The following is a 10,077-nucleotide window of genomic DNA, read 5'->3' as shown; positions in this document are numbered from 1 at the left end:
GTTGTTATATGCATGGAAGTTGTACACATTATGATCATGATCATTGCCACTAAGCTATTGATGTTATTATGTATCGTGTTAATTTGGATTTTTCTATGAAGATGGTTATGGTTACGATATTCAGGTATGAATCAATATATTTGTGATATTATGTCGTACTAATCTGGTATGACTTGCGTAGATGTGATAGCCTACCCTGAGATATATTGAGGTATCAGTTTGATTATGTTGTCTATTTGGTTTATCTAACATGTTATGTTTACATTTTGTCTGAATGTTTGATTAATTGCATGATATGAGTATGTTCTTATAAAATTGTATGACAGAATGATATTGTTTTAAGATGGTTGTGCTAATACAATATATGTTGAGAAAATTGATATGTACTTGAGTGTAAGTGGGTGCTAGTTGTTGTAGTATGAGTAATGGTTTGTATTCTTGGTAAAGGTTGATTTCAAATTAATATACATGATGTCTTGATCTTTGGAACATGTGGCTAACATGTGTGAACAGTTGTAGGGAAACATGTTTGGTATTAGCGTGACAAGGTAAGATTTGATCTGTTTATATAACTAATAGTTGGGTGATTTATTATCACATAATAAGACTCAATTGTAGCAAGGTAAGTGGTAAAGAAAGGAATTAGCGAGAATCAATTTGGCTATGTTTGGCAACCACAATTCCAAATGAATGAGTGCTTTTCATAAGTACAGGAAGTATTCTTAACCTTAATTTTGTCTGAGATTATGTGGATATGTGCTATATTCATGAGCATGTATTTGATAGGTATAACAACTTGTTTTTAGTTATGCATGGATCCGTCAAGGAATTGGAGTTCCTTGAGAGATGATATATGTATGTGTTCAGTTACAGGGCAACGTTCTTAGCACAACAAGGTAAGATAACTAGTATATTGTTATATTTATTTATAGACTAACAATTATGTGTTTATGGAAGTATGATGCAGGGATTGCATGGAAAAAAAGGGACTGCCATGAATTTTTGAACAAGTCTTGGGTTGAGCTTTCCCTGAGAAGCATTGGGAACCCATGGGGATTGAGTCATGGTGTATGTTGCTATTTTTGTGCTTTCTTTGTTTTGTGATTTGTTTGTGCTTGATTTGTAGTTTTGATTATGTCTGGTGCATGGCCATGCCACTTTGTTTGTGGTGTCATATTGCTATTGGTTTTTCATGGTTTTCTTCTTGGTTTCTTTTGGTTCTTGCCTTTTATGTTTTGAGAGTATTGGGAATTGGTTGGGAAGGAGGAAGCCAATGGAGCTCGGGGATATCTGTTTGGTACCCAATAGGTAATGTAAGACCCATATGAATCTCAGTGCATGTATAAGGGAAACTGAAGGCAAGAATATGAGAGTCAATTGGATTGGTTGGATCTATTGAGGTAAATAGATGGTGTTAGGACAATCATGAGAAAGGCAACAAGAAAGGTAAGGTAAATGTAATTTAGGTGTCAGATTCCTTGTCTATGTTGGGAACCATTGTTCTCAATGTTGTGCATGAGATGCACAGATAAAGGGATTTCTCTTAACCTTGACCTTATGATAACTAGTAATTGTGTTGTGATTATGATTATGTTGATGCCTATATTTGTATACATGTATGTATGTATTTCGTTGTCTAATAGGGTCATCAAGGATCATGATTGTTTTATGCTAATGGTTATATGCATGTATGTTTGTATGTATGTCGTTGTCTGACAAGGTCATAAAGGACTATACTAGTGGATGAATGATTTCTTAGGTAGATGAATGGCATGAAGAGGTCCCTGGTATTATGAGGAATTGAGTGGGAAGAGTAGCCATGATAGATCTATGAGGTGAGTATCATGTGTATATGAAATTATATTGTGTGATTATACCATATCTATTTTTATGCTATGCCAGGTAATGTCGAGTGATAAATTCGTGGAATGGAAGCAGTGTGATCTACAATATGGTGGGAGAAGCATGGATAATACACTAGAAATAAGGTTGCTTGGTAAGGATAGTGTGATGTTAGGATGTACAGTATTGGTGTTGCGTACATGTAGCATATGCAATATTGTGTACATATGGTGTTGTGTGCATGTTGTATATATAGTTTTATGTGCATGTTGCATATGTGGTGTTGGGTACAGATGGTGCTATGTAAATGTTGTATATGTAGTGTTATGTACAAATAGTGTTGTGTACATGTTGTGTACATATGGTGTTGTTACATGTTGTATATATAGTTTTGTGTACATGTGGTGCTATGTACATGTTGTACATGTGGTATTGTGTGCATGTCATACATGTTGTGTTGTGCACATGTGGTACTATGTATGTGCATTGTGTATTCATGGTATCATGACATGTGTATATCTTGTGTTATGTATATGTATTGTTTTGTACACTAGGTATAGGTGTATGCATGTCATACATGTTGTGTTGTGCACATGTGGTACTATGTATGTGCATTGTGTAGTCATGGTACCATAACATGTGTTTATCTTGTCTTGTACTATGTGCACATATATGTATTGTTTTGTACACTAGGTGTAGGTGTATGCATTTTGTTGTGGTGTACACTGGGTGTAGGAACTACAAGAAAAAAATACATTGGTGAGGGGCGAAAAATGTCACCATAAGCTCATTGGTGATGGTCAAAAGAGCATTCGTCACCAAAAATTGAAGGTCACCAAAGGTGGTGTCACCAAAAGTGTAGGTGTTGTAGTGACATACAAAGTCCGTCACCAATAATAATTTATAATGACGGATAGTGACCATCACCATTTCATATGAACAATGGTAATGGACCATAGCCTCCATCACCAAAAACTAAACGTCACCAAAGGTGGCATCGCCAAAAGTATAAGTGTCGTAGTGACGTTCAAATTTTGTCACCGATAATGATTTATAATGATGGATAGTGACCGTCACCATTGCATATGAGCAATGGTGACGAACGATAGCCTTGGTCACCAAAAATTGAACGTCACCAAAGGTGGCGTAGCCAAAAGTATAGGTGTTATGGTGGCATTCAAGGTCTATCATGAATATTGATTATAATGAAGGATAGTGACAGTCACCTTTTCATATGAACAACAATGATTTATTGTGATGGATATTTAATGGCCGTCACTATTGGTGCATATATATGGTGTTGTTCATTGACTGTCACCTAAAGCCACATTGCTAGAAGTATGGGTGTTGTGCTGACATTCAAGGTCTGTCACGAATAGTGACTATAATGATGGACAACGACCGTCACCATTTCATATCAACAACAATGATTTATGGTTACAGACCTTTGAGGGTCGTCACTATTGATGCGTATATATGATGGCGTTTGTTGATTGTTACCGTTTCATATTTTTGGTGAGGGTAGAAAAATGTCACCAAAGCTCATTGGTGATGGTCAAAAGAGCCTCTGTCACCAAAAATTGATCATCTCCATTCCATATGGATGTCAGTGCACGATGGAATCGAACCACCAACCTCCTGCTTGTGAAGCAGGTGCTCTTCCATTGAGCTAGCACCCTTTAAAGAATTATACTTTTAAAAAGTAGACCTTGAAACTTCATAAATTGTAAATTCTATAACTTTCAATAAATTAAAGTCTCGACAATATTTTACTAAACAAGCAAAGCAACATCGAAGCTGCAGGTCCCTACCTAATGGTTATTGAAGTTATGAAAAGTGGGTGGAGAGAAAAATAGTTTTGTATAAGAGAATCAATATGTTCAGTTGAATACTCAATTAGAAGTGAAATTCTGAAGACATTTATAACCTATAAATGACCTATAACTAGCAAATGCACCAAATATTGCAAAGGAAATGTCATAAGTGGATAGCATATGCAAGAAGAGGAGGCATGGACTTGGAACCCTTGTACATCTTGGCATGCCTTAGCACTTGGCACATCTTATCATGTTTGACATGTCTCCATACTATCTGGCACATGTTAGCATACCCTAGCATTCCCTAACACACCTTGGCAGTCATGACCTCACAACTAGCATTACATTTTTCCATGACATGGGAACCTTACATTCACTAGAACACCTTGGCACTCCCTAGTTGTCATGCCCTATGTTATCCTCCATAACGTCCCAGGCTGATGAGGATATCAATGGAGGTAACCACATACCAAGATTTTAGTTTGGTAGCTAGCCCTACCAAACCAGAGAGGGCTCTCTCTATGAAATCACAGCTAAGAGATGATTGGAATGTAAATGATTTTAGGCTAGATAGCTAGGCTCAAGTGGGTTTTTGGAAAATTTAGGGACTTGGAACTCTATCCACCAGTGTCTTGTATGGTAGGGACTTTGTCAAGGAGGCAAGGACTTGGAGCTTTGTCTAGGATAAAGCACCTAACATGCATGACAGAAGCTCCCTAGAATAGAGTACCTCCTACCTAGAAGAGTGTCCCCTAATCAAAATATAGAACCCTTCTCTATTGTGCACTTTTATTAAAGATAAATCTATGCATAAAATAGTACTAAGAAGAAAACCTAAATTAAGAAAAGTGAGAATCTAAGTTAATCTATAAAATTATACTAAATATGGCTCTATATAAGTTTGGGAAACACTAGAAAAGCATGCTTGCATACAAAAACCATAAGATGCCTAAAATCGATGCGATTATTTCATCATTTCTATACCCTCACAAAAAAACTGGAATCTATAGCATGTACCCCAAGGTTGTATGCATCTTCTGAAGGTGTAGATTGAAAGGATCTGCTGAGATGAAGTACTATTGAAGGAGAAACACCTTCAAAACAATAGATAACTTCTACTATGAATTCAACCCATTTTCACATAGACGAAGGATGCTACTGGGTACACTTCTCTACTGAATGGAAACTGCAATGTATTGTAGTGCTGCTGAAGAAAAAACACCTTTAGTGCAACACGGATAAAACTCTAACAGATATTGTCACTGTGGCCTCGGTTGTAGATGATCTCATCAATATAGGTAATAACTTCGATAATTGGAAAACCAAAAGGTGAGATGCATAGATAATTTGAAATGACATATTTGGGCATATTTTATTATTGTATACGATTGTTAGTATAGAAAATGCAAGGTAGCATGTTGTGTCTTTATGTCACAGGCCAAGGATGTAGATAAATACATAAAATATTAAATAGCATGGTATAAGTCGATTGAAGGTTCTTTTTAAATGTGAATGGAATTTTCCTTGTGTGGGTTCTAATCTAGTGGGTATAACTTTAAATAAGAAACTGATAGTTGTGGGGTTGGAATTGTCTCACAATTCATGAAATTCCCAAATTTTTTCACTATAAAGAAGCAGAGCAAGTCATTAGGTTTATGGAAGGGGATACCCTATTTGCAGGAAGATAACTTGAAATTAGTATAGCATATTATTTCTCAGCATATTGTACATATGTGCTTTGAAAAGATAACCACATTGAAAGACTCAATAACATCTCTGGTAAAGTTTATAGATGTGAAGCACTTCTGAGAAAACCCATCGCTTAATGAAAATTGAGCAAGGAATATGTCAAAGGATTGAATCTTGCACTCAGTCATAAAAATCAAGTTGGGGTATCTAGCATCTTGCCAACAAACCGACTCCAACCATAATTTGAAAGGTAGGTTAACTGCAAAACCTCTTTCCCACTTTGTAGTATTGTTGCCTCTTGAATTCCAACATGTATCTGGCTACTCAGATCCACAAAACTCATGCCAGGTAAACTCTGCATGATACAATTGTGATGTGCAAGCTTGACACACACTCTAGTTTCCCTCTAAAAGAGGGTAAGTCAAAATATTATGAAAATCTTAACTGTAATTTGATCATACACTATTGAGGTATTGCATGGAATAAACAATATAATATCAATTCACTAATGAAGAACTCAAAATAAATGAATTTCTTATTGCTACAATAGTGCCACTCTTGGGATTCTCGGATAAAGCACCTAACCTGCATGGAAAAAGCTTCCTAGAATAGAGTACCTCCTACCTAGAAATGTGTCCCCTGCTCAAAATATAGAACCCTTCTCTACTGTGCACTTTTCTTAAAGATAAATATATGCATAAAACAGAACTAAGAAAAATGCCTAAATTAAGAAAAGTGAGCATCTAAGTCAAACTATAAAAGAATACTAAATATGGCTCTATCTAAGTTTGGGAAACACTAAACAAGCATGCTTGCATACAACAAGCACAAGATGCCTAAAATCGATGCACTTCTTTCATCGCGGCTACACCCTCATAGGAAAACTATAATCTACAACATGTATCCCAAGGTTGCATGCATCTATTGAAGGTGCAGAATGAAAGGATCTACTGAGATGAAGTATTATTGAAGGAGAAACACCTTCAAAGCAACATATAGAGTCTAATGTGCATTCAACCCATCTTCACATAGGCCAAGGTTGCTACTGGGTACACTTCTCCCCTAAATGGAAACTGCAGTGTATTGTTTCTCTAATGAAGGAGAAACACCTTCAGAGCAACACAGATAAAACTATAACATATATTGTCACTATGGTATCGGTTGTAGAAGATCTAATCAATATAGGTAAAAAATTCGATAATTGAAAAACCAAAAGGTGAGCTACATAAATCATTTGAAATGATAGATTTGGGCATACTTTATTATTTTTTAGGAGTGTTAGTATAGAAAATCCAAGGTATCCTATTGCATCTTTATGTCACAAACCAAGGATGTGAATAAATACAGAAAAGTTTAAATAGCACGGTACAAGTCGATTGCAGGTTATTTCGAAACAACAATGGAGTTCTCCTTGTGCAGATTCTAATCTAGTGGGTATAGATTTAAATAAGAAATTTATAGTTATGGGATTGGAATTGTCTCATGATTCATGGCAAGTCCCAAAGTTATTCACTAGAAAGAAGTAGAGTGAGTTTTCAGGTTTATGAATGGAAACACCCTATTCACATGGAGATAACTTCAAATTAGTCAGGCATATTATTTCTTGTCTTCTTGTACGTGTGTGCATTGAAAAGATAACCACCTCCAAAGACTCAATAACAACTCTAGTAAAGTTTATAGGTGTGAATCACTTGTGAGAAAACCCATCACTTAATGAAGTTGAGTGAGGAATATGTCGAAGGATTCAATCTTGCACTCAGTCATAAAAAGGAAGTTGGGGTATCCAACATCTTGCCAACAAACCGACTCGAACCATAATGTGAAAGCCAGGTTAACTGTGAAACCTCATTCCCACTTTGTAGTATTGCTGCCTCTTGAATTCCAACAGGTATCTTGCTGCTTAGATCCACAAACATTTTCCCAAGTAAACTCTGCATGATAGAATTGTGACGTGCAAGCTTGACACACACTCTAGTTTCCCTCTAAAAGAGGATAAGTCAAAATATTATGATAGGCTTAACTATAATTTGATCATACATTGTTGAGGTATTGTATGGAATAAACAATATACTATCTATGCACTAATGAAGAACTCAAAATAAATGAATTTCTTGTTGCTACAATAGTTCGACTCTTGGGATTCTCCAAGGAGCCACTAAATTATACACATTTCGAATCTTTACTTGGTCTGTAAAAATATTAAGCAATGGTAGTGATCACTCTTTTCCTTCCCATGGAAGGTCTGTACATAGACAACAAGAAATTGATTTAAAAGTGAGGTATATGCATGACAAATAGGCGTCTAACTCTTCAACTCTAATTTAGTGGCAAGTAAATATGCAACTGTAAATGCCTGCTCTTCTATAGTATAAATTTCTAGATAAATGGCTAGCTTAAATCTGTCCATTGTCCACATATTCCAAAAAACCATCTATGTCTGGACTCTGGTTATGTGTGAGAGAGGGGAGATCACATAAATAATCCATTATCAAAATAAAAAGTTAAAGCACAACATTCTATGGAGAATTTTTTTAATTTTTTATTACATACCTTAGAAATTTTGAAAGGACATAATTGAAGCTTCCCTTTCCTTCCACACTTCATTAAATATGCCCCTTTTCCAATTCATATGTGGCTTGTAGAATCAAAATTAGCAAAGAGAATATGAAAAGTAAGTTTAATGAATTAAAGTACCTTTGTTATACCTCAAGCAAATGGACTCTGAGAAATTGGATTCATTCTCTACCAAAGATGATATAGCAAGATCTAATCACATTTTTAACTGAAACAAAGGTAAATTAGATTCATGCTCCGCAATAGATGATACAATGAGATCTAATGACATTTTAAATGCAAACAAAGGTAAGTTGAGTAATCTCAAGCTCCAAAATGATGACATCCAACTTCTGAGTAGCAGTTACTATATATATCTAGCTAGAGGCTATAACATAAAGATATTTGTTATATGTGAAGATAAAAAAATGAAGGGAATGTGAAATTTTGACCATCATCTCTAAGTTCATTTCAAGGACTAGATCAAACCATAACATTGCTATCAAGATAATCATCTCACCCATGCTAGTACGCTTCTAGTAGTTTCATGATAAAACTCAAACTCAATAAACTTCCAACAACATAAATTAACCAACGATATGTCTGAAGGTTGGTTACCTAAGGATTATATCATACTAAATTACCATTTTCATATAACATTGAAAATGATTATGAAGGAAATGAACACAAATTAGTGATTATGATGGATGCATGTGATGAAATAAAAAAAAAAAAAACCTTTCTTCTTGCTATTGATGAGCCGTCTAGGGGATTCTTGGATGAAGTTGATCCTAGTCTGCTTTTTGAAATCAAAGAGACACTTTCTAGCTACTCTGATTTGACAGACAACAACCCTAATGCTTATGAAAATGAATATGGAAAGCAATAAGCATCAATGAACCTGTTCTTGAAGAAGGTGTCTCAAACTCTAATATGGATAGTATTTTAAATTTATACAGCTAGCAGAGGGTTTTCCCAGTTGGGTTCCCTAGAAATTTTTGTTTTTTTGCTATAGTGTGACTGTGTTTTATTTCTGTTCTATTCCACTACAAATTGGTAGAGATATTTTTTGTCTTGGTGCAACAATTAGTTTCATATTTATTCATTCAAGCAGTATAAAAATTTCAAGGAAATTCTACAGAAGGGACAATTAATCTATATTTTCACTTATATCTTTTGCAAGTAAAATTCACAACTAAATTTTCATCCAAAGCATTTAGGTTACTAGCAAGTGGTATCACAACATTTTTCAACATTGCAAGGCATAAATCATACTATTCAATAAGGTTGAGACTTGAGATACAAAAACTTCCCAAGTTATGCAAGCAAGAAAATTGCTGATTTTTAGTCCTAAATCTATCCAACTAGAACAAGATTATGCCATTTTCAACACCCTCTGGTCAAAGCTATTCCTGGCCTCATTCAACTCAATTAAGAATATATCAATCTCGTTGAGATTTCTTCTTCAGTTCACGCTTCTACGTTATATATTCATGAAACCTAATATATCATTTATGTTAAATGATTATTCATTCAAAATTACTTAGTCCGTCTAGTGCATCTACCTAATTTTTTAATCAGTTTCTGGGCAAAATCTATCAAAATTTGCAGCGGAAAATAGAAGACTATTTTAGTACCTAGTGTTATAAAAGTCTAATTTGGAAAAAGTATTTTGGGTTGTTTCCCTAAAAATATTTACAAAATTTTCAATCCCAAAGCCATTTTCAGGGAGGATTTTAGTTAGGGAGAAATTTAGTATTATTTTTGGAAAACTTGAATGAAACTAAAAGAAATTCTTCCCATTTGCTAAAAGATTCTAGCACCAAATATGAGTGAATTCACAGAACTTAAGATTTAGAAATAATTAAATTTCACTTTGCTTTTCCAGGACCATATATGAGAGAAATCACAAAACCTGATATTTGGATTCTAGAAACACTTAAATTTCACCTCATTTATTAGGATTGGAAGTTCCCTGAGATGCAAACATGTAGCATTAAGGATCTACTTTGCTTGTTTAAGGACAATGTTCATTTTATAAATATTGATACAAGAATCCTTTTATACATGCCTGACACAGTTCTTTGGTCACAAGTAATGAAATGGAACTCCATCAATACATAACAGACAAGGTAGAATGTAAGAGAGCATCTACTTTTCAACATATACTCTGAAA

At 34.8% G+C, this 10,077-nt stretch overlaps 1 non-coding gene across 1 annotated transcript; it reads right to left on the bottom strand.

The window, feature by feature from the left end:
* Positions 1-3,449: 3,449 nt before the first annotated feature.
* TRNAV-CAC (transfer RNA valine (anticodon CAC)) lies at positions 3,450-3,521 on the bottom strand. The gene has a single exon. It is a non-coding gene; the product is annotated as a tRNA-Val (tRNA).
* Between the last annotated feature and the right edge of the window lie 6,556 nt (positions 3,522-10,077).

Source organism: Pinus tabuliformis, chromosome 8 (assembly GCF_031772625.1).
Source record: "Pinus tabuliformis cultivar Carrire ecotype Pingquan chromosome 8, CPIR1, whole genome shotgun sequence".
NCBI classification, from domain to species: Eukaryota; Viridiplantae; Streptophyta; class Pinopsida; order Pinales; family Pinaceae; genus Pinus; species Pinus tabuliformis.
Note: the sequence above shows the minus strand (reverse complement) of the source record. Positions and strands in the feature narration are given on the sequence as shown.